General features: G+C 46.2%; 1 long non-coding RNA gene across 2 annotated transcripts; it reads left to right on the plus strand.

The window, feature by feature from the left end:
* LOC141046593 (uncharacterized) lies at positions 1-25,285 on the plus strand. Of its 2 annotated transcripts, XR_012219616.1 has the most exons (5): positions 1-261; positions 14,018-14,070; positions 15,204-15,298; positions 15,380-15,498; positions 24,914-25,285. It is a non-coding gene; the product is annotated as an uncharacterized lncRNA (long non-coding RNA). The 2 variants fall into 2 exon arrangements; XR_012219615.1 differs by lacking the exon at positions 14,018-14,070 and having other exon boundaries at positions 37-261.
* Positions 25,286-25,623: the final 338 nt, after the last annotated feature.

A 25,623-nucleotide genomic window follows, 5' to 3' on the forward strand; every position in this document is an offset into this window, starting at 1 on the left:
GACAGCAGAGACAATGACGTCTTCTCTTCCTGCCTTTGCTGTCAGAACACGCCCCCTCCGTATGACACGCCCCCAGAAATGACATCACACCTAGAAGGAGCCCATACAGTCTAGCATCTACCGTCATGTGACACACTGTGCGCTCTTCATTCTCGAGCAGAGCAGCAACATGTCACGTTTCTGGGAGACAGAAGATGCTGAAATCGGCAGAGGAGGCGGGCAGTGTGTGAGGACTTGCAGGAAGTTGCAGAAGGGAGAGAGGTGAGGAGATGGGAGGCTGCTGAGGTGAGTAGATGGGAGGCTGCTGAGGTGAGGAGATGGGAGGCTGCTGAGGTGAGGAGATGGGAGGCTGCTGAGGAGAGGAGATGGGAGGCTGCTGAGGTGTGGAGATGGGAGGCTGCGAGATGGGAGGCTGCTGAGGAGAGGAGATGGGAGGCTGCTGACGTGTGGAGATGGGAGGCTGCTGAGGTGAGGAGATGGGAGGCTGCTGAGGTGAGGAGATGGGAGGCTGCTGAGGTGAGGAGATGGGAGGCTGCTGAGGTGAGGAGATGGGAGGCTGCTGAGGTGAGGAGATGGGAGGCTGCTGAGGTGAGGAGATGGGAGGCTGCTGAGGTGTGGAGATGGGAGGCTGCGAGATGGGAGGCTGCTGAGGAGAGGAGATGGGAGGCTGCTGACGTGTGGAGATGGGAGGCTGCTGACGTGTGGAGATGGGAGGCTGCTGAGGTGAGGAGATGGGAGGCTGCTGAGGTGAGGAGATGGGAGGCTGCTGAGGTGAGGAGATGGGAGGCTGCTGAGGTGAGGAGATGGGAGGCTGCTGAGGTGAGGAGATGGGAGGCTGCTGAGGTGAGGAGATGGGAGGCTGCTGAGGAGATGGGAGGCTGCTGACGTGTGGAGATGGGAGGCTGCTGACGTGTGGAGATGGGAGGCTGCTGACGTGTGGAGATGGGAGGCTGCTGACGTGTGGAGATGGGAGGCTGCTGACGTGTGGAGATGGGAGGCTGCTGAGGTGAGGAGATGGGAGGCTGCTGAGGTGAGGAGATGGGAGGCTGCTGAGGTGAGGAGATGGGAGGCTGCTGAGGTGAGGAGATGGGAGGCTGCTGAGGTGAGGAGATGGGAGGCTGCTGAGGAGATGGGAGGCTGCTGAGGAGAGGAGATGGGAGGCTGCTGAGGAGAGGAGATGGGAGGCTGCTGAGGAGAGGAGATGGGAGGCTGCTGAGGTGAGGAGATGGGAGGCTGCTGAGGAGAGGAGATGGGAGGCTGCTGAGGAGAGGAGATGGGAGGCTGCTGAGGTGAGGAGATGGGAGGCTGCTGAGGTGAGGAGATGGGAGGCTGCTGAGGAGAGGAGATGGGAGGCTGCTGAGGAGAGGAGATGGGAGGCTGCTGAGGTGAGGAGATGGGAGGCTGCTGAGGTGAGGAGATGGGAGGCTGCTGAGGTGAGGAGATGGGAGGCTGCTGAGGTGAGGAGATGGGAGGCTGCTGAGGTGAGGAGATGGGAGGCTGCTGAGGAGATGGGAGGCTGCTGAGGAGATGGGAGGCTGCTGAGGAGAGGAGATGGGAGGCTGCTGAGGAGAGGAGATGGGAGGCTGCTGACGTGAGGAGATGGGAGGCTGCTGACGTGTGGAGATGGGAGGCTGCTGACGTGTGGAGATGGGAGGCTGCTGACGTGTGGAGATGGGAGGCTGCTGACGTGTGGAGATGGGAGGCTGCTGACGTGTGGAGATGGGAGGCTGCTGAGGTGAGGAGATGGGAGGCTGCTGAGGAGATGGAGGCTGCTGACGTGTGGAGATGTTAGGCTGCTGATGAGATGGGAGGCTGCTGACGTGTGGAGATGGGAGGCTGCTGATGAGATGGGAGGCTGCTGACGTGTGGAGATGGGAGTCTGCTGATGAGATGGGAGGCTGCTGACGTGTGGAGATGGGAGGCTGCTGACGTGCGGAGATGGGAGGCTGCTGAGACGACCAAAAAAATTCTAGAATTCCACTTTTTTCAATTTCACCGCACTTTGAATTTTTTTCCCATTTTCCAGTACGCTATTTGGTAAAGCCAATCATGTCATTCAAAAGTACAACTCGTCCTGCAAAAAACAAGCCCTCACATATTGATGGAAAAATAAAAAGTGGGTATATATGATTGGGAAACATCTTTATTTGGGAAATTGTTCTGCGCTCGCACTGCGGTGCATGGACTGGGCGCCGATCTCCTGGCCTGCATCCTCATACATGCTGTGAGGCTGCTGAGTTCTAGTCAGGAGACCCGCGGCCCGTCCATGCACTGCGGTCCGAACGCAGATCGATATCCACCGACAGCTTCATACATGTACAGAAAACAATACAATAATCCACAATCAGAAATACAGATTATAAAAAAGTCACAATCTGGTTTCAATTATTTAAAAAAAAAAAGTATGTGACTCATTTCCTTAAAGGAAAATAAAAATCTACCTAAACAGAGTATTGGGTATTTTAACAAATGATTAATAAGTTACAGTAGAGTAGAGCTCATCCAAAAGAGTCTACCTTGTTGTGGTGGCGGCTTAAAATTCTTTTGGCCAGAACAAAAGCTGCTGGCTATATGTATGATCTGGGAAATGTTAATGTGTGATTGGTGAGGACGTGGTGCAGAAGTGGAGTTTTTCCAAGAGTGGGCAGTGGGACTCTGGAAGATTTGAGGGGTGGAGGCACGGCTGGGGTGGAGCCTGGACGGAGTCTCAAGGGGGCCCAAACATTTTTACAGTATGGGGCCGTGAAATTCCTAATGGCAGCCCTGATTGTCAGAAGCGCACACAAGTCATCATAGGAACTGTAGCCATTTATCTCAGGTTATTTCTTATAGTGAAAGCACATGTCACATATTTCATGTACAGGGAACAAGAATGCCTGTACACCGTCTCTCCGTCAGTTCTGGGTACACTATCCACCAATCACCACTTTCTTCGTTGTATGCGATGAGCAATAAGGTCCATTCGATACCTATGACTTCCGGAGGGGTCTCCTGACGCTAGCGCGCATACGCCTTCACTGCTGAACAGTGAAGATAAAAGAAATATAAACTGTGCATGTCATATTAGCGACCTCGCAATAGCACAGAAGGGCATAATAGTAAAGCGCTACGAACAGTAGGTAATAGTCTCATCTCACGGTTTATAATGTATATCAGCTTATAGAGACAATCAATTCCATCAATGCGATATCCAACCTCAGTGAACAGAATGTATTAGGTGTTCTATTCTCTCAGTAAGTATATCAGAGGGTAAGAATATGTCTCAGAACGTATAAATATTGAAGTCATACATAACTATAACCAACAAAATGAATTAAATACAAAAATATCCAAGACATTTTTATCCGTATTTATTTTATTACCTCTTGACATTAGGGCTGGCTTTCACTCCCAAACCCAAAGAATATTAGATAGGACTCTAAATCTATAGATTAAAGTAAACCATGTACTATAAAATCCTCATATAGCGATTATAGATTAAAGGCAGGAGAGAACATTTTTAATTTATCATAAATTATCAAAAACTCATCATATTCATTTAGGAGGGTATACAATCACAGGGCACCTCTATTGGTACATCAAATCCAAAGTAATTCAACAAACCTCAATCTAGGAGATCAAATCAAAAATAATAATACAACAAGCTTCAATCTTGGAGAAATGCAGAGAATGAAAATCCTTTATTAGACCATGAGGACTACGACTTTTTAACCTGAAAATCCATCTAAACTCCTCTTGGAGGAGCAACCTAGCAAGATTTCCCTTTCGAGGGCCCAAAAACAGATGTCTAAATCCCCAAACTTTCAACTGTAGAGGATTTCCAGTATGCATGTTCCTCATATGTGACGATAAAGGTGTCTCAGTCTTAGTATTGATGGAACTAATATGCTTAGATATTCTCCTCCTCTGCTCCTGTATTGTTATTCCTATATAGAGTTTGGGACAAGGGCACATAATTACATAAACAGCCCCCTTGGTCTTACAGCTTATATTGTCCCTAATATAATAATCCTTATTATCAACGAGGTTATGAAATTATTTGATATTTGGAAAGTATTTACAAAAATTACAGGTACAGGACCCACAAGTGTGGGATCCCTCCCTTTCTCTCCTACAGTTGTGGCCAAAAGTATTGACACCCCTGCAATTCTGTCAGATAATACTCAGTTTCTTCCTGAAAATGATTGCAAACACAAATTCTTTGGTATTATTATCTTCATTTAATTTGGCTTAAATGAAAAAACACAAAAAGAATTGTCCTAAAGCCAAATTGGATATAATTCCACACCAAACATAAAAAAGAGGGTGGACAAAAGTATTGGCACTGTGCGAAAAATCATGTGATGCTTCTCTTTTGTGTAATTAACAGCACCTGTAACTTACCTGTGGCACCTAACAGGTGTTGGCAATAACTAAATCACACTTGCAGCCAGTTGACATGGATTAAAGTTGACTCAATCTCTGTCCTGTGTCCTTCTGTGTACCACATTGAGCATGGAGAAAAGAAAGAAGACCAAAGAACTGTCTGAGGACTTGAGAAACCAAATTGTGATGAAGCATGAGCAATCTCAAGGCTACAAGTCCATCTCCAAAGACCAGAATGTTCCTGTGTCTACCGTGCGCAGGGTCATCAAGAAGTTTAAAGCCTATGGCACTGGGGTTAACCTCCCTAGATGTGGACGGAAAAGAAAAATTGACAAGAGATTTCAACGCAAGATTGTGCGGATGTTGGAAAAAGAACCTCGACTAACATCCTAACAAGTTCAAGCTGCCCTGCAGTCCGAGGGTACAACAGTCTCAACGCGTACTATCCGTCGGTGTCTGAATGAAAAGGGACTGTATGGTAGGAGACCCAGGAAGACCCCACTTCTTACTCCGAGACATAAAAAAGCCAGGCTGGAGTTTGCCAAAACTTACCTGAGAAAGCCTAAAACGTTTTGGAAGAATGCTCTCTGGTCAGATGAGACAAAAGTAGAGCTTTTTGGGCAAAGGCATCAACATAGAGTTTACAGGAGAAAAAAAAGAGGCATTCAAAGAAAAGAACACGGTCCCTACAGTTAAACATGGCGGAGGTTCCCTGATGTTTTGGGGTTGCTTTGCTGCCTCTGGCACTGGACTGCTTGACCGTGTGCATGGCATTATGAAGTCAGAAGACTACCAACAAATTTTGCAGCATAATGTAGGGCCCAGTGTGAGAAAGCTGGGTCTCCCTCAGAGGTCATGGGTCTTCCAGCAGGACAATGACCCAAAACACACTTCAAAAAGCACTAGAAAATGGTTTGAGAGAAAGCACTGGAGACTTCTAAGGTGGCCAGCAATGAGTCCAGACCTGAATCCCATAGAACACCTGTGGAGAGATCTAAAAATGGCAGTTTGGAGAAGGCACCCTTCAAATATCAGGGACCTGGAGCAGTTTGCCAAAGAAGAATGGTCTAAAATTCCAGCAGAGCATTGTCAGAAACTCATTGATGGTTACGGGAAGCAATTGGTCGCAGTTATTATGGCTAAAGGTTGTGCAACCAAGTATTAGGCTGAGGGTGCCAATACTTTTCTCTGGCACATTTTTGGAGTTTTGTGTGAAATGATCAATGTTTTGCTTCATTCTCTTTTGTGATTTTTCATTTAAGACAAATTAAATGAAGATAATACCAAAGAATTTGTGTTTGCAATCATTTTCAGGAAGAAACTGAGTATAGGTAATAGAAGGATAGCCTCCAACTACATCCTTTAAATCAGCTCTCAAAATAGGCCAATACCTACGTAAAATATTAGAAGCCTTGGTGGCTTTCTCATCATAGGTCCCTATGTATCTCACTATGGACTCTTTTGCCCCTCCAGGTGCCACATTCAGCAGCCTGTCTCTATTTGCTATTTTAGCCTTATTAACCCCTTTACCCCCAAGGGTGGTTTGCATGTTAATGCCCGGGCCAATTTTTACAATTCTGACCACTGTCCCTTTATGAGGTAATAACTCTGGAATGCTTCCATGGAACCCGATGATTCTGACACTGTTTTCTCGTGACATATTGTACTTCATGATAGGTGTAAAATTTCTTTGATATGACTTGCGTTTATTTGTGAAAAAAAAAGGAAATTTGTTGTGAACATTTCGCAGTTTTCCAACTTTGAATTTTCATGCCCTTTAATCAAAGAGATATATCACATAAAATTCTTAATAATTAACATTTCCCACATGTTTACTTTACATCAGCACAATTTTGGAAGCCAAATTTTTTTTGGTTAGGAAGTTATAAGGGTTAAAAGTTAAACAGCGATTTCTCATTTTTACAACACCATTTTTCTTTTAAGGGACCACATCAGATTTGAAGTCACTTTGAGGGGTCTATATGATAGAACATACCCAAAAGTGACACCATCCTAAAAACTGCATCCAAGAAGATGCTCAAAACCACATTCAAGAAGTTTATTAACCCTTCAGGTGTTTCACATGAATTTTTGGAATGTTTTTAAAAAAAAAAAAAATGAACATTTAACGTTTTTCCACAAAAAATTTTTACTTCAGATCCAATTTTTTTCTCTTTTCCCAAGGGTAACAGGCGAAATTGGACCCCAAGAGTTGTGCAATTTGTCCTGGGTATGCCGATACCCCATATATGGGGGTAAACCACTGTTTGGGTGCATGGCAGAGCTTGGAAGGGAAGGAGCAATGTTTTACTTTTTCAACGCAAAATTGGCTGGAATTGAGATCGGACGCCATGTCGCGTTTGGAGAGCCCCTGATGTGCCTAAACAGTGGAATCCCCCCTAAGTGTGACCATTTTGGAAACGACTCCCTAAGGAACTTATCTAGATGGGGGTTCAAAGTGCTCACCACACAAGTGCTTCACAGAAGTTTATAACATAGAGCCGTAAAAATACAAAACCATAATTTTTTTTCACAAAAATGATCTTTTTTTTTGCGTGGGTTCCTCCCTATTTTTGATAACCAATAAGACAAAACTCACCGCTAGGGGCTGCAACACTCAGCTGTCAGCAAGGCTGGTTATCAAGAATAGAGGGGTCTCCACTCTGTTTTGTAATAATTTAAAAAACAGCATAGGGTCCCCCCTATTTTTGACAACCAGCCTTGCTAAAGCAGATAACTGGGGTCTGCTATTCTCAGGCTTGTAAGGGGCCTTGGATATTGACCCCCCCAGCCTAAAAATAGCAGCCCGCAGCTGCTCAGAAAAGGCACATCTATTAGAAGCCCTGTCCTTCAAACCGCACATCCAAGCTCTTTCTACCTCCTGTCGCCTCCAGCTCAAAAAGATTTCCAGAATCTGTCCTTTCCTCAACCCTCAATCTACTAAAATGCTTGTGCATGCCCTCATCATCTCCCACCTCGACTACTGCAACATCCTTTTCTATGGTCTCTCTGCTAACACCCTCGCACCTCTCCAGTCCATCCTTAACTCTGCTGCCCGACTAATTCATCTCTCTCCTCGCTACTTCTCCGCTTCTCCCCTCTGCAAATGTCTTCACTGGCTCCTATTCCCTCAGCATATCCAGTTCAAATTACTAATACTGACCTACAAAGCCATCTATAGCCTGTCTCCCCCATATGTCTCTGAACTAATCTCCCGATACCTTCCCTCACGTAATCTCTGGTCCTCCCAAGACCTCCTTCTCTCCACACTTATTCTCTCCTCACTCAACCGCCTCCAAGACTTCTCCTGAATTGCACCTATTCTCTGGAATTCTTTGCCCCAACAAGTCCGACTATCAACCACATTTGTATTCTTCAGACGGAACCTGAAAACTCACCTCTTCAAGAAAGCCTACAGCCTGCAATGACCCCGCTACCTCCTCTTTCACCACTACCGGTGATATCACCTCAACCAACACCGGAACTGTTGCAACCCACCAACCTACTGTCACGGTCCCGTGTGTCTGGACGCAGCGAGTACCACAAGGTGAACCCATATGACACACGTGACTCTGGATACACCGCCTCCAGTTGGGCGAATTTAAATAATAAGACGTGCAGCTGGATACACCGCCTCCAACTGGCGACTTTAGGTATTACACATATTTATACAATAGTCTGGAAACCCCGCCTCCAGTAAGGCAAATTTAAATAATAAAGGGGAACCTGGGTAACATTAACAATGGTGGGCCCTGCGATAGGAAATAGGGACGTGGAGACCTCCTGCACTCCCCTGAGCCAGAGTCCCTGCACTCCTAACGTTCCTTATGCCGATTACGCACCGGGCGATGCACAGGAACCTTAAAACCCTGACGCGCCCTGACCCTAAACCCTCACTAGGGATTTGGTCGGTGCGGAAACTAATCCCACAACTGCACTAAACACACATAAGGAAAAATGACAATACAGGGGGAACACCACTTAGCTTTGCTCTGTTGCGTACACTCCTAGCAACAGAGCCCACCACCTGCGTGCATCTTCTCCAGCCAGATCCATCACCATAGTGCAGCCTGGGAGCAGAGTCCACCACCAGTTGCAGCTGCCCAGTAAACAGTCCCAAAGATGAGTCCAGCTTCTGCCAAAAAGTCGAGCATGCTTGAGTCCAGTTTTCAGCAACCAAGCCCAGCATGCTGAGTGCAATTCTCACCATAGTCGCCACTCCACCAAGCCATGCAAGCACCTCCTGCTGACACCATAAACTGCGACTCCACCACGCTATGCCAACCCTTCTTCCAGACCACATCGTTGGTCTCCACCAATCCATGCCAGCACTCCCTGCAGACTCCATAGCTGACTCAACCCCTCTGGCTGGGCTGCCCAGGAATCTCATTCAGCTCCTTCATCACCCAGGCTTCCTTGTGAATGACGAACCGTGACCAAACACACCTGACACTGTTTTATAGAGCATCACACCTGTTTTATAATTACGTGCACATTAAACCAAAGAAACTAGAGTGCACTACCGCTCACCACCACCGGGCCAACTTAGAACAAACGACACCACGTGTAATAATTCTAATGGCCACCGGGGGCAATCAACCCATTTTGACACCAAGCCAAAGGAAAAAAAAAGTTCACTTTATCCATTTACTTGTCAGATCCACCTTGGATCATGACACCTAATGTCTCTTTCCCCACCATCCTGTAGCATGTAAGCCCGAAAGGGCAAGGTCCTCTCTCCCCTCTGTATCAGTCTGTCATTGTTAGCTTGTTTACTGTAAGCGATATCTGTAATTTGTACGTACCCCCTTCTCATGTACAGCACCATGGAACCAATGGTGCTATATAAATAAATAATAATAATTAGAAGCACCAATTCTGGTGCTTTGCCCGGCTCTTCCCACTTGCCGTATAGCTGTGGAAATTGGGGTAATAAGGTAACCTCTATGACATGACCCTTGGTTACAGACGCTGCGTTCCCTGCCGGGCTGAGGTGCAGAGACTTTGGTAAGATCCCCGCTAGCACCGTGAGCGCTCACTGTGCTAGCAGGGATCTGATCGCAGCTCGGCCCGACTGGGAAAGGAAAGTGACCGGAGGTAACCTCTATTTTGTCACCTCCAGTTACTGATGCTGCATTCCCCATCATCTCATTCACCAGTGGGTTTCAGCCAGGACGGTCGCAGCTCTGAGTTTTGTCTGGCTGGTTATCAAAAATAGCGGGGATCCCAAGTCGTTTTTTCTTTTGATTACCGTATGAAGATGAATACTCCCATCCGCCGCTCCTGCTGTCACTTCTATTAGCAGCAGCAGGGGTCGGCTAATGGGAGTAATAGTTCCATCAGCCGCTGCCTGCTGTCTCTTTTACTACTTAAATGTAACTCTCATCATTCTCCCTTGCTCTCGCTGATCGCCGGCAGAGCAGGAAAGAACAAGGAGAGCCGTGTTCAGCACTCGACGCTGGGGAACAGCGCTTACTGTAACGCTTCTTCCCTGGCGCTCGTCCTTGTGGTACTGATGCGGCACATGTGTGCCACAAGTATTACACACACGGACACTGACACCTCTGGTACCGGAAATATCAGGACCTGTGAAAGAGGCCTTATATCGGGTTTTTATGTTTGTCTGTTGTCACAGGATAATAGACACTTTTTATTGCAAAAAAATTGTTTTTATCACCACATTTTGAGAGCTATAATTTTTTCCATATTTTGTCCCACACAGTCATATGAGGTCTTGTTTTTTTGCAGGATGAGCTGACGTTTTTATTTGTACCATTTTTGGGCACATTACGGTTTTTGAGCACTTTCTATTCTGATTTTTGGGAGACAGAATGAGCAAGTACTAGCAATTCATGAATTTCTTTTTTTTTTTTTTGGGGGGGGGGGGTTATACCATTCCGCGTGTGGTAAAATTGATAAGGGAGTTTTATTCTTTGGGTTAGAACGATTACAGCAATACCTCATCTATATAATTTTTGTTATGTTTTGTCGCTTTTATATAATAAAAACTATTTTATAGAAAAAAAGTATTTTTGCATCGCTTTATTCTGAGACCTATATCTTTTTTATTTTTTCACTGATGATGCTGTATGGCAGCTTTTTTTTTGCGGGACAGATGATGTTTTCAGCGATACCATGTTTATTTATATCCATCTTTTTGATGGCATGTTATCCCACTTTTTGTATGATGATAAAGCATTGTTTTTTGCTTTTTTATTTAATGGTGTTCACTAAAGGGGTTAACTAGTGGGAAAGTTTTATAGGTCGGGTCGTTGCAGACTCGGCAATACCAAATATGTGTACTTTTATTGTTTAGATTTTTTTCATTCAAATATTTATTTAGTTATGGAATATGTATTGATTTTTTTATTTTTACAATTATTTAAAAATTTTTTTACTTTTTTTCTAACTTTTACACTTTGTCCCATTATGGGACAATCATTTTTTTGCAGGTTGATCGCTTCTATAGCATGCAGATGAAGCGGCATCTGCATGCCCTAGTTGCTGTCAGTGCTGCACTGACAGGGAGACTTGCTGATCATGCACTGCGCATGATCAGTAAGTTTAATAGCTCTGGTGAGCTGAATGTGGTCATGATGACATCCGCTCACCATGGCAACGATCGGGACCCGCGTCACACCACGGGGTCTCCGATCCAAAGGCAGAGGGTCTGTCAGCCCTGTGCCGACTCCCAGAATGTTGCGATCTTTTTTGATCTCAGTATTTCCAGGGTTAAAGTGGCGGGAGCGGTCTGTGACTGCTCCAGGCACCTCGTGCCGGATGTCAGCTGTGAACGCGGCCGATCGTGGCGACGTAATATTACGTCCATGGTCAAATTGGCCCAGGGCACATGGATGGAATATTATGTCTGATGTCAGAAAGCGGTTAAAGGCCTTATGTAAGACTTTCTTAGGGTACCCCCCCTGAAGAAAATCTCTGAAAAAAAATGTGACTTTCCTTGCCAAACAAAACATCATTAGAGCAATTACGCCTTGCCTTAAGGTATTGCCCAACTGGTATCCGAGCTTTCAAGGAAGGAGGGTACCAGCTTTCCCAATGTAAAAAATTATTAGTGAAAGTAGGCTTCCTAAAATATCAGTGTGAATAGTCCCTCCCTCATTGAAATGGTCAAATCCAGAAAGTTAATGTAACAACCCTTGCTGGCATCACTGCATGGCCTCCCATCCCCGCACACCAACTTACTCACAGCTCCAGGTTATGCGGTGATTTCTGTCTGCTGCCAGCTCCATGCGCTATGCCTCTTGTTTTCCTGCTTTCTCTTTTCATGTTCCCTGACTGTGTGTATAGGGGGGGGGGGGCGCCTGAACTCTCTGCTTCTTATGCAGTCAGGGTGCACCAGTCTAAGCTGTCCCCGACCAATCACCTGGAGCCCTTTACTATATAGGGTCACCATACCCACTAACCCTTGCCTGTGCAATGTCTCTACTCAGTTAGCTCCTGGCTATTGAGGAAGCCAGGCCCTGTCCTTTGTCTTGCCTTCCTTGAGAGGCTTTTCTCCTAGCTTTTCTTGTACACTCTGTGTGCCCACCAGGAGGCTTATATCCTGGTTCTTGTCTTGTCCTAGCCTTGTCTGAGTACTTGCTTGGTACTTCTCTGCTCGCCCTCCAGGAGGCTGAATATCCTGGTCCCTGTATCCTTCAGTTCCTGTTCATGGTCTCGTACTGTTTCCCTGTCTGAACTCTGTCTCACCTCTGTCGGTCAGTCTCCTTGTCTGTGGTTCCTTTCCCTGCTGTGTCTCTCCCTGTGTCCGCCCTGTCTGTACTTTGCACTCTTGCAAGCTCCGCCTACTTTGCACTCTAGCAGGCTCCACCTACTCCGCACTCCTGCGGCTCCACCTACTCCGCACTCCTGCGGCTCCACCTACTCCGCACTCCTGCGGCTCCACCTACTCCGCACTCCTGCGGCTCCACCTACTCCGCACTCCTGCGGCTCCACCTACTCCGCACTCCTGCTTTTGTCATATTCCACTCTCCTATCCGTACCCGCACCTCCTATTTGAACAGGACCCTACCTGTTCCTCCATATTCCATTCCTTCCAGCCAGTACCCGCTCCTGCTGTGTGAACAGGACCCTACCTGTTCCTTCGCACACCACACCTACCTGCCCTGTGTCTCAAGCCGTGCTGTTATGATGAGTCACCGAAGGAGGAAAAAACAAAATACTAGCTAAGTCCAGAAAAAAGAGGCTGGCAGCTATTGGATTGCAGACCCCTGAACCTATCCACAACAACTAGCAGTAGCCGTGGGGGGTTCTTACGGTGCCCTAGACCCTTCGATCACAGCCGGAGAACTACATAGCCTAAAGACAGAAAGGGGAAAAACTAAACTGCCCCAGAGCAAACCCCAAAGCAATAGGCAGCCCCCAACATATAATGACGGTGAAGCAAGATGAAAGCACTAACACAGATAGAAAGATAGGTTGAGCAAATGATGGGGCCCAAGCTAACTAAAATAGGACAGGATAGGAAAGCTGCTGTCTGCCATCCGCAAAAACCCTATCCAAAATGTGCCAACCGACTGATAGGAAAAACAGGCCCTGAAGTCGCTAGGCTTCAAAAGACTATATCAGCACTCAGGTATATTCTGAAGACAGAGCAAAGATCAAAAGATCAGAGACAAAAATGGAATACAGCTCACCCCCGGCCGGGAATGGCAGAACTCCCAAAAACCAAGGCAAAACAAAAACAAAACTGAAGTGTACAAAGCAGAGTAGAAAAACTTAGCTTTGAGACGCAGGAATCAGACTGGTCTCCAAGAATCCAGCAGGATCACCAGCAAGTCAGAAGGGCGTCGGCTGCCTTATATCCAGTCCTCAATTCCAGCCACCCAGTCATCATCTAGCTGGCCAGGTGTTTGGTAATCAGCCTCACTACCTTCCTTCACCAGAGGAGGGAGTTCATCAGACCTCAACCGTGAAGGAAAAAATGAACGCACAACACCGTGCCCGCCTGCCCTGTGTCTCAAGCCGTGCCCGCCTGCCCTGTGTCTCAGCCTGCTTGTCACTCGCACCTGTCCAGGTGTCCTGTTCCCGAGTGGGATCAGCAGCCACAGCCAGACACCACCCTGGAGTGGCACCCGGCAGCTACCTGCCGCACAAGCCTGACCTCACCATCAGAGGCTCCAGTGAAGACCGAGGTAGCTGTCAGTCACGCCCCTTCCAGGGTAGTCTGGTTTGTGGCACAGTGGGGCCACAACCCCCCGGCTCGCGCCTATCAGCCTAGGCACGAGCGTGACAGTTAATTTCTTTATGTCCAATCTCCATAATGAAGTGCATTCCTATCTTATTGTTATTAATAATTGATACAAAATCAGAAAATAATTGTGAACCACCATCCCACAAAATTAAAACATCATCAATATATCTTCCCCAAAATAAAATGTGACTGGTGTAAAAAATCAAATCCTCACAAAAAACGTGCCCATCCTCCCACCACCCTAAAAATAAATAGGCAAATGTTGGTGCACAGGAAGTACCCATCGCGATACCCCTCATCAGCATTTGTTGTTTATCCGTTGTTTAGCAATACCACAAACAACCCCTGGAGAGGGATGGCGCTGTAGCTAGAAGAAAAAAACCCAACTATGTTTTTGTAATCCTGCACAATCCCTTTAATATTTCTGTATTTTCAAAGGATCTACAGCAACTTCCTATTATCACAAACTGGTCAAGCGATGCTGGAATAAGGTTATTTTTTTTTTGTCTGCAATCTCCGTCTTTTTATAGTGCCATATACTCAACGGTTTATTATGTCATTGCATCCAGTATGTCTGACTATGGTTGAAACTTCCTGGCCCAGCTTAGGGAAGTTATAGACCAGGGCAGCACCTGGCAACCTCAGGCAAGTGCTGGGGCCACTGCGCCTGGGCAGCTCCGTCTCCCCCAAGTCTCAGTTTGCAGCATCCGACATGCATGTGTATCCGGACAGCTGTCGGCTGTGTTTTACAGCCAGCTCCTGAGTCGTACTGCTGGGATTGCAGCAAGCTCTGATCATTGCAGTTTAAACTTTTAGACAATTGTGACAAATGTATTTAAGAAGTTGGAAATGGTGGGAAGGTGATTGTGGAGTGCAGATGGCACTGAAGACATCTATGGTATGTCTGCCATGTTTGTACAACCATGTCTGCCTAGCTTGTGTCTAGGCTTTATAGTAGTTTGGTGATTTTACAATACACTGCAATATTACAGCACAAGTGAAAGTGATCACAGGTTGAATTCCCCAAGGAGGACCAATAATAATGTGAAAAGAAAAATATTGAAAAGTTCATATATAGCCATTTTTTACATAAAACAGATAAAATCTTAAAAATAAAAATTAGTTTAGGATATTTGGTATCTCTAAATGCATAAGTTTATATGGGCTCTTTTTAATTTTAATACTAATTTTTATGGTCTTTCAAGGGGGCGTGGTTCACAGGGTAATAATGCAGAGCAGCCTAAAGACACGCCCCTGAGGACCATGTAAAACTCTTTTCCTCTGTAAAGACTATAAAAAAGACCATATGTTAGATTTACAGAAAAAGAATCAACGATATACCAAGGGGAACAGTGGGAATAAAATAAAAACAAAAAGTGGCCATTTTTGACCTGGTGACAGGTCCTCGTTGAAAAAAAAACAAAAGGAAAAAGGTAAGAGACTGATATACCAATAATGATGCTGGTGACCAGGAGTCCAGTTTGTCCACCACACCCAATGCACATTTCGCAAAGCTTGGGGTTAGTCTGATTTTTGTATATACCCCATGTAGAATTCATGAAAGACTTTTCCAGGTCATGGATTCTGCTTCTCTATCCCCAATTACACGGTTTTTCTCTTGCAGTGATCCCTGGACATCCAACCTTGTCCCGAGTGGTTGTTGCAGGAACGTTCTTCATATTGGCGGCTGTGATTGCTGGACTGTTTCTTTTATATCTAGTAAGTTCTTCTCAGTGCAGTGTCTGATGGCAATAGTCATCACGCTTTATGACGGGGCATCTCACCACTTTTACAATTTAGTTGCAGACACAAGGATGAATATACCGATCTCGAAGAAGGTCTGTTGTCACGAAGACGATGTTTTAAGCCACAGTTAGAAGATGTGGAGGCTGGTTTACCTACATACAAGACAACTCCAGGTAACATTAGGTCACCATGGTTCTCAAAACGGTTGTGTGAAATTAGAAAAAAAAATCCATATAGGACTGGGTGATTAAGCAAATTAATTTGATTCAATTTTATTTTGCACAATTCTACTTTTGCTCGCACCCAGTAGATGCGGCAACAATATATAGAACGGGAACGGTAAGGCTTTTGGGCTCGGGATGGTCATAGAATGGATTATTCTTCTGTCTGTAAAGGGAGGAGGGGACATGGTGGGACACTGGTCACCGCCACATCAGTGCAGTACAAGCAGCTCGATCTTTCATTTAAAAAGAATCAAGCTGAACCCGATTAACTGACAGTGATGAAAGATGAAAAGCCACAGTAGATATAACAATCAGGAGGCCATTGCCTGTGAGGAATTAGATTCCTCTGGAACGCTGCCAGAAGCCGGTGTCTTGCTATGTACACGTGCTTCTCACTAAATTAGAATATCATCAAAAAGTTAATTTATTTCACTTCTTCAACACAAAAAGTGAAACTCATTATATATAGTCATTACAAACAGTGATCTATTTCATGTGTTTATTTCTGTTAATGTTGATGATTATGACTTACAGCCAATGAAAACCCAAAAGTCATTATCTCAGTATATTAGAATAAATAACTAAAAAAAAAAAACTACAAAGGATTCCTAAACGTTTAAAAAGGCCTCTTAGTCTGTTTCAGTAGGCTCCACAATCATGGGGAAGACTGCTGACTTGACAGATGTCCAGAAGGTAGTCATTGACACACTCCACAAGGAGGGTAAGCCACAAAAGGTCATTGCTAAAGAAGCTGGCTGTTCACAGAGTGCTGTATCCAAGCATATTAATGGAAAGTTGAGTGGAAGAAGGTGCACAAGCAACTGGGATAACCGCAGCCTTGAAAGGATTGTTAAGAAAAGGCCATTCAAAGACCTGGGGGAGATTCACAAGGAGTGGACTGCTGCTGGGGTCATTGCTTCAAGAGCCACCACATACAGATGTATCCAGGACATGGGCTACAAGTATCACATTCCTTGTGTCAAGCCACTCATGACCAATAGACTACGCCAGAAGCCTCTTACCTGGGCCAAGGAGAAAAAGAACTGGACTGTGGCTCAGTGGTCCGAGGTGTTGTTTTCAGATGAAAGTAAATTTTGAATTCCATATGGAAATCAAGGTCCCAGAGTCTGGAGGAAGAGATGAGAGGCACACAATCCATGTTGCTTGAGGTCTATTGTGAACTTTCCACAATCAGTGATGGTTTGGGGAGCCATGTCATCTGCTGGTGTAGGTCCACTGTGTGTTATCAGGACCAAAGTCAGCACAGCAGTCTACCAGGAAATTTTAGAGCACTTCATGATTCCCCCTGCCGACAAGCCTTTTGGAGATGGAAATTTCATTCTCCAGCAGGATTTGGCACCTGTTCACACTGCCAACAGTACCAATGCCTGGTTTACAAACAACAGTACCACTACCTGGTTTAAAATCAAACCGTATTACTGTTCTTGATTGGCCAGTAAACTCACCTGACCTTAACCCTATCGTCAAGAGGAAGATGAGAGACACTATCAAAGCAATCTGGGCTTCCATAACACCTCAGCAGTGCCACATGCTGATCACCCCCATGCCACGCCGAATTGATGCAGTAAATGCTGCAAAAGGAGCCCCGACCAAGTATTGAGTGCATTTACTCAACATGCATTTCAGTAGGCCAACATTTTGGATTTTAAAATAATTTTTCAAGCTGGTGTTATAAAAGTATTCTAATTTACAGAGATAATGACTTTTGGGTTTTCATTGGCTGTAAGCCATAATCATCAACAGTAACAGAAATAAACACTTGAAATCGATCACTCTGTAATGACTACATAATATGAGTTTCACTTTTTGAATTGAAGATCTGAATTTAACTTTTTGATGATATTCTAATTTATCGAGAAGCACTTGTAACGTGTCTGCCGCAGGTTATAACAGCCAGAGGGGCTCTGCTACTAAAGGGGAGAATAATCCTGAGAATGGAGTAGTCAGTAAAAGTGGCTATTTATACTGAATTTTGGAGAAACCACTTGTTCTATTAATTATTTTGAAATAATTACATTGTATTATTAGTTAATTGTTAGTTTGAGAGATACCTCTCCTGATTCCTCCATACACATAAGCACTCGGCTTAGCAATCTTGTTATTTCAATGGAGAGAGCTGTCAACAGACTCCTCTGGTAGCGGCTAATCTACGCTGAAAACAAAAGGATGGGCGTGCAATCATAAGAAGTGAAGTGATCGCATAAGTTGGGAATTTCATAAAATCATGAAGGGCTGAGAACATCTGACAACCCAGCCCACGGGATGTCATCACTGGGGAAGGATGTAATTCAGGTGCTGATAAAAGGTCAAGACATATTATGATCTGTGTCCAATGTAGAGAGATACAGTTGGAACCAGAAGTCTACATACACTATATAAAAATACACATCTGCATGTTTTTCTCAATATCTGACATGAAATCAGACTAAACCTTTCCCATTTTTTTTTAATCAGATAGTTTTTATTAAAAGTTTTAGAAATGACAGGCATGTACAACTTACAACATGTTGTCAAACATTCCCTTCCCCCATAACACCCCCCTCCCTTTGTCCGATGGCATATGGACTGGTACATAGCGAATAAACCCAATTCCATCACACAACCATATCATATGAGAAATGACGATTAGCAACCGACAGGAGACCACCTCCAGGGCCCACTCATTAATCTAGGAGATTTGAGGCAGCCAGGCCGGGAACCTTCAACCATCCCTCCCATATTTTCCCAAAAATATGCGGCACACCCCTCCTGAGGTACACAAACTTTTCCCTATATAATATTTGGTTCAACCTATTAATGTATTCTTTTCTTGAGGGGATTTTGGCAGAAATCCAGTGATAAGCTATCAGCTTTTCGGGCCACAAATAGCATTCTGGCCACAGCACTTTTAAGGTATTGATCCCCTCCCACCTCATCAACATAACCCAAAACACAAATCGTGGGGTCCCTGGGAATATCCTGTCCCGTGACCAAGTGTATAAGGCTAAGGACCACGATCCAGAATATTTGCAGGCAAGAGCATGTCCACATCATATGTAAAATGTCCGCATTATCCATCGTGCACCTGGGGCACCTCGAATCCAACCGTAACCCTCTACTGAACAACCATTCGGGAGACCTGTATGTCCTATAGAGGATATATAGCTGAGACAGGCGGCCAGGCTCACTAAGAGACAATCTGGGAATCATCTGTAGAATCGAGTCCCACTGTTCCGCTGATATCGTACCCAGCTGTTGTTCCCACTTTGTCAGTGCACCAATAGGATGCCTTGACAGGACCTGTCCAAGTAAGCCACCATACACCATCGAAATCAGTCCCCTGGTGGACCCCTGCATACCAAGCCTATGGACAATGACGTCGTGGTGTACGGTTAGGTCAACTTTTTTGCTCTGCACCATATATGCTTGACGCAGCTGCAAATATTGATAAAACATAGAACGTTGGAGGGGAAATTCCCGTCCCAATTGCTCAAAAGTTTTAAAGACCCTCCCCTCCACCAGGTGCGACACCCACCATATGCCAATCCGCCTCCAGTGAGCAAAGCCTCTGAGCGTTTTCATGCATGGCAAATGCTGATTGTCCCATATGGGGGAGCACTTTGTAAGACCACGTATTCCTCTCAGCTGCCTCAGCTTATCCCATACCCTAACCATTAGAAGCACCGTAGGGAACCTGGGTGCAAGGGATCGAAATCTACCCGACTCCAGACTCGACACCAGTGATCCCCGCCCCACTAGGAATTGAAGGATCTTCTGACCTCCCACCAAATCCACCAACTCGCCCTCCATTCCTCCCGCTACATGCTGGCATTGGGAAGACAGAAAATAAAGCCATGGGTTGGGCAACGCAAGTCCCCCCTCTTCTTTAGGTTTTTGCAAGTGTTCAAGTTTAATTCTCGCGCCTTGTTTCTGCCAGATGAGCTCTCTAAAAATCATATTAATTTTATGAAACCTGTTCTGGGGAAGCCAGACAGGGGAGTTATGGAGGACATATAAGAGTTGCGGCATAACTACCATCTTCAACAGATTCACTCTTCCCACAACAGAGAGGTGTAACTTTGCCCAGGCCTTAACCTTCTGTTTGATCCTGTCCAACAGCGGAACAAGATTTAGGCTCTCATAGTCTGTCAGCTTATTGGATATTCTTATGCCCAAATATTGGAGGGACGTTGCAACCGGCACACCTACCACACTGCAGGAGCTTGAGTCCAGTGGGAGGAGCGCAGACTTCTCCCAGTTAATAACCAGACCCGAGACCTCCCCAAACGCCCCAAGAAGTGTCATCGTGTTTTGTAATGATCTGTCCGCGTCCGCTAAAAATAATAACAGGTCATCCGCATATAATGCTACCTTCTCCTCATGCTCCCCATACCGGAATCCCTCTATGCCAGCATCCGATCTTATCCTCGAGGCCAATGGCTCCACCGCGAGAGCAAACAGCAGCGGGGATAAAGGGCATCCCTGCCTTGTTCCTCTATGAAGTGAAAAAGGGTCAGACAACTGACCATTAGCCCTCAGCCGAGCACTCGGCTCAGAGTACAAGAGCTTGACCCAGCCAATAAAGCCCGGGCCAAAGCCCATACAGTGAAGCGTCGCCCATAAATAGTCCCACTCCACACTATCAAATGCCTTAGCGGCGTCTAGGGACAGAACCACCCTCTTCCCGGCATTATCAGCCCTCACCTGCATATTCAGGCATAATCTCCTAATATTCATAGCCGTCGATTTGTTGGGCATAAACCCCGTCTGATCGGGGTGTATTAACACAGCTACTACTTTTGAGAGTCGAATGGCCAGGACCTTCGCTAAAAGTTTAATGTCTAGCGTCAACAGGGAGATGGGCCTATACGACGCGGGCAAAGTTGGATCCTTATCCTTCTTCAACAGCACGGCAATGACAGCTTCTCGCATAGACGGTGGGAGAACACCCCGTTCCAAACTATCATTAAACACTGTCAACAGAGCAGGGAGCAACACCGTTCTATACCGTTTGTACACCTCAGCTGGCAACCCATCTACCCCAGGTGCCTTACCATTGGACATGGTTTCCAGAGCCTCCTCCAACTCGTCCAGACTTAGAGGTCTATCTAGAAATTGTCTGTCCTCAGGAGTCAGCCTTGGGAGATTGGCAGCCTCCAAAAAGGCAACAACATCCTCTGTCGGGGCCCTAGCATGTGAGGAATATAAGTCAGCATAAAAAGTCTCCAGAATTTTTAAAATCCCCGGTGCGTCAGTGAGTAGTCGCCCATTCACATCCTGAAGACCCTCTATAGTCGCAGACCCTCTCTGTGCCGATGTCACGACAGAAAGCAAATGCCCCACACTTTCCCCACTCTCAAAATATTGAGTAGATTGAAACAGCCGTTTTTGCGCCGCCGCCTCTAATGTCTGTTTGGTCACCTTTGACTGCGCCTCCCCCAACCGCTTCCGAGTGGCAGGTGTGCTCTGTGTTGCAAGGGCCCTTTCCGCATCTTCCAGTTCCCTGAATACAAGTTGTGATTTTGCCCTGGAGGCGGTCTTTATTTTAGAAATCTCTCGTATGTACATTCCCCTTAAGTACGCCTTTAAGGCCTCCCAGACGATCCCACTAGAAGTCGAGCCTCTATTAAAACTAAGATATTCCTGCAACTCAGGGATAAAGCCGTTATTCTTATCGATTAGCTGCAGCCAAAACGGGTTGAGGCGCCAGAGAGGTCTATCACTCCTCCTGTTCCCGCCCCCCCCCCCCCCAAGCATGACTGAAACAGGCGAATGATCAGATACCGTTCGCGCCAGATATTTAACCTCTAAAGTTTTTCCCAGCATAAGATCATCACCCAGGGCCAGATCGATGCGAGACAGGGAGGAGTGAGTAGAGGAGAAGCACGAGAATTGACGGACACCAGGGTTACGGCATCTCCACAAGTCGGTCAAAGCTATCTCCCGCACGAACACCCCAAATGGCGTAAGATTACCTCCCAGCCTCAAAGGTTCATGGCTACCCCTGTCCCAGTGTGAAGCCAGAATATTATTAAAATCTCCCACCACCATATGCGGAACCCCCGGAAAATCTCTCAGAATGGCAAGAACCTTATAGATAACTCTACTGCTATATGGCGGAGGTATATATATATATATATATATAGATATCAACACCAGTGGGGTAGAAAAGATTGTACAAGATAAAAGAACAAATTGCCCCTCTGTGTCCACCACCACCCGGTGACACTTAAATTGAGTCCTGGAGTGAATCAGTATACTAACCCCCCTAGAGTATTGGGAATGAGTAGAGTGAAAGCCCGCCTGTACCCATCTCTTATCCAGGATTCCCAGCGTCTCCTGTGTGAGATGCGTCTCCTGCAAACAAATAACCGCCGGCTTCTGGTCCGTTATGAAGGAGAATATGGCCTGTCGTTTTACCGGCGACTTTAACCCCCTGATATTCCAACTAAGTATCTTAAAGTCAGCCATTATCGTACCATAGCATATTGCCTACCATCTCCCCCCCAGCCGTACCATAGCCAATATTGAAATGTACAAGTATGCCAAAGGACATTTTGAACCTAATCCCTCCCCCCTCCCCCCAAAGAACACCCTCCAACAATTCCTTGGGCTGAACCAAGGGTGCAACAAGTAAGGGTGCTGTCGAACCCTTCCACCCCATTCAGCAGGCGCTTCAGTTCCTTTTCACTACCCGCATTTGACAGGATATAACCCCGCAGCACTTTACATTTTCCCTTATCCGTACTCAGACTAAGGCCCCATAAGGACCACAAATTCTTAAAAAAACAGCATATAACAGAGTAATATAAGAATAAACAAAAATATAACTTCTTAGGCAGTCCATTGCCTCAGGACCGCAGACTTCAACCGCAAGGCTCCATAATAACTGAGCGAGCCAAGATACCATCAGCCACATTCCTGCTCCTTCCCCTCTTTCCTCAACTGTCGCTCGTTAAGGTCCAACCAGTCCACGGCTTCCCTGGGGTCCAGAAAAAAGTGGATTTTATTCCAGGCCTCAACACGCAGTTTAGCCGGGAAAAACATGGAGTACTTGACGCCACAGGCTCTCAGACGCTTCTTGATGTCTGTGAACTTCGCTCTCATCTTCTGAACTTCCGGCGAAAAGTCCGGGTAAAAGGAGACTCTGGATCCTTCTATTGTAAGGTCAGGGTGTTCTCTTGAGTATCTAAGGATAACGTCTCTATCTCTATAATGGAGGATTTTAGCCAGCACAGGTCTTGGTGGATGACCAGGGGTGGGGGGGCCGAGTCGGGACTCTGTGTGCTCTTTCCACTGCATATAGGTGTGTTAGATTGTCCTCACCTACTTTTTCCTTAAGCCATGTTTCAATGAAGGCAGTAGGATCCTTTCCCTCACAGCGCTCTGGCATGCCCACAATACGAACATTATTCCTTCTGGATCTATTTTCAAGGTCGTCAGTTTTAGCCCAGACAGCTGCCATGTCCTTCTTGAGCTCTGTACAATGCTGTCCTGAGTCAGAGGCCGAATTCTCCACAGCACCCATACGTTTTTCCAGCTGGCTTGTTCTGTCTCTAACACTGTGCAGTTCATGTCGCACAGTCTGCATGGACTCCTGCAGAAAGCCCGGTTGTGTCAGGACATGTGAGATCGCAGTCCCACAGTGCACCACTGCCAGCATTACATCTTTGTTGGTGGGCTCGTCTGGAACTTGTAGTTGCAAGGCTGTGAGGTGCTGTTTATTTCTTTCCACCAGATCACTCCAGCTAGGCTCAGCTCCCTTCCCCCCCTGCACTCTGGCATGGGCAGCCTCCTCCTCCTCCCCCATTCCCGGGCTCATGTCCTCTGCCACAGTCTCCTGGTCCATATCAGAGTCCTGGAGAGACTCCTGCTCTGCCTCGGCCGTGCGGGCAAAGCGCTGCAGCCTGGCCGCCACTGCCTGTTCCTAGCCGCGCTGTCTTCTGCGGCCTCCTCTAAGGCGCGCGCTGCGGCGGCGGCGCCATCTTAGCTCCCCGCTCCGGCCTCTCCTGCCACCCTTCTCTGACCTCTTTTCCCCATATCCTGGGGTGAAGCAGCGATCTCCGGTGCCCCGCGGTGTCTACCGTCTCCGGTGCAGCCTCCAGGGGTTATACTAGCCGTGCAGTGGGGATGAAACGGCTGAATTAAGCAGGTATATGCGGGAGCTCAGCGGGCACACGTCTTCCTCACATGCCGCTCAGGCCACGCCCCCCAACCTTTCCCATTTTAGGTCAATTAGGATTACCATAATTATTATTTGCCAAATGCCAGAATAATGAGAAATAGAATGTTTTAAGGCATTTTTCATACTGCAAAGTCAAAAGTTTACATACACTTCATTAGTATTTGGTACCATTGCCCTTAAAGGGAATCTGTCACCCTTTTTTGAGATATCCTATAATGATATCATTCAATTGTGTGTCACATAAGGATTCTCTTAGTACTTTTGCTTCCCCCTGACCCCGCACCTTTCATGCATGAATACCTTTTTTATATTGGTTCAGATGTATGTAAATTGCCGCGGTCCGGTCCGATGGGCGGGGCATATTCTCCTGTTCCCCCCCTCCCTGTCTTGCTCTACGCATTTCTTCTTTCTTCTTCCTGCGTTTACATATTGTTTCAGCGCTTGCGCATTGCAAAGGCCTCCGGCGCTTGCGCAGTACGCTTTGCCAAACTGTGGGCAAAGCATAAAATCGTTACTGCGCATGCGCCGGTATTTATTCAGTGCTGTCTGTGCCCCAGAAGTCTTCACATGCAGGACGTCGGCTGCCTAGTAAAGCCCTGCGTACCCTGACGGAAGCCGAACATAGACGGCGCTGAAAAATACTGGCGCATGCGCAGTAACGATTGTATGCTTTGTCCAGCGCGGTCTATGCCCAGGAGTGTGTCCTGCATGTGAAGACTTCCGGGGCATAGACCACTGAAAAATACCGGAGCATGCGCAGTACCGCTTATATGCTTCGCCCACAGTTGGGCAAAGCATACTGCGCAGGTGCCGGAGGCCTTTTTGAATGCGCAACAACGCCATCTGTGATATTCACAGATGAAGATTACGCTCAGCAAGCCGAGGAGGGGGGAAAGAAGCCGACTAAGCCACGCCCATCGGACCGGACCGAGGCGATTTGCATACATCTCCACCAAGATAACAAAGGTATTTTTGCATCAAAAGGTGCGGGGTCGGGGGGAATAAAAAATCCTAATAGAATCCTTATGGGACGCACAATTGGGTAATATCTTTACATGATATCACTAAAAAGGGGTGACAGATTCCCTTTAAGTTGTGATTATGGTCCAACCCTTTAAAACAAAGGTGGGGGCTCTGCTTTACATATACCTGTAAAACTAACCACTGTACTTTATATAGCAGTTGCTTTCAGAAGAGCACCACTAAGAACATTTTGGAGAACACAAAAAGAGGATGAGGATAGTGATAACAGCGAGGATGATGACAGCTATACTCGGAGTAAAAAGACATTTCAAGGCCTGGCCAACATATTGGGGAGGAAGACGAGAGCAAAAATGAGAGATGACGACAAAGATGACAGGCAGGTGGATGATGGAGACCTAGGAAAGCTGGGCAAAGATCGGAATATGACGGAGGTTAAGGAAAAACTGAAAACAGAACAGAAGTTCCGACATGTCAGATCCATTAAAAAAAGATAAAGGTGACCACAAGAAGAAAGAAGATGGCGAGACATCGAAAAAAGACAATAAATCAACACGAAAGACAGAGAAACTTCAGAAGACAACTGAAGGGACCTCCAAAAGAGAAGATAAAAATGTGACAAAGTCAGAAGAGTATAAGCAAGCGAAACCAGCAAAACAAGAAAGGAAGCGGAAAAGTCTAAAGGAAATAAAGACGGCCAAGCGTCCCAAACTGAAGAAACTGAAGACCACAATGCTGAAGAAAAATATAAAGACCAAAATTCGCAGGAAGAAAAGATGAGGCTTCCTCTGCTCTTATTCATTTCTTATTGTTTTCCTAAGCATTTCAATAAAAGTGGTTCCGATCTGTCCGGCCACATTACGACCTTAGAAAGCAGGGCTGTGGAGTCGGTAAGCCAAACCTGCGAC

The sequence above is a fragment of the Dendrobates tinctorius genome, unplaced genomic scaffold (genome assembly GCF_039654945.1).
Source record: "Dendrobates tinctorius isolate UK_male_01 unplaced genomic scaffold, ASM3965494v1 ptg000120l, whole genome shotgun sequence".
Lineage (NCBI taxonomy): Eukaryota > Metazoa > Chordata > Amphibia > Anura > Dendrobatidae > Dendrobates > Dendrobates tinctorius.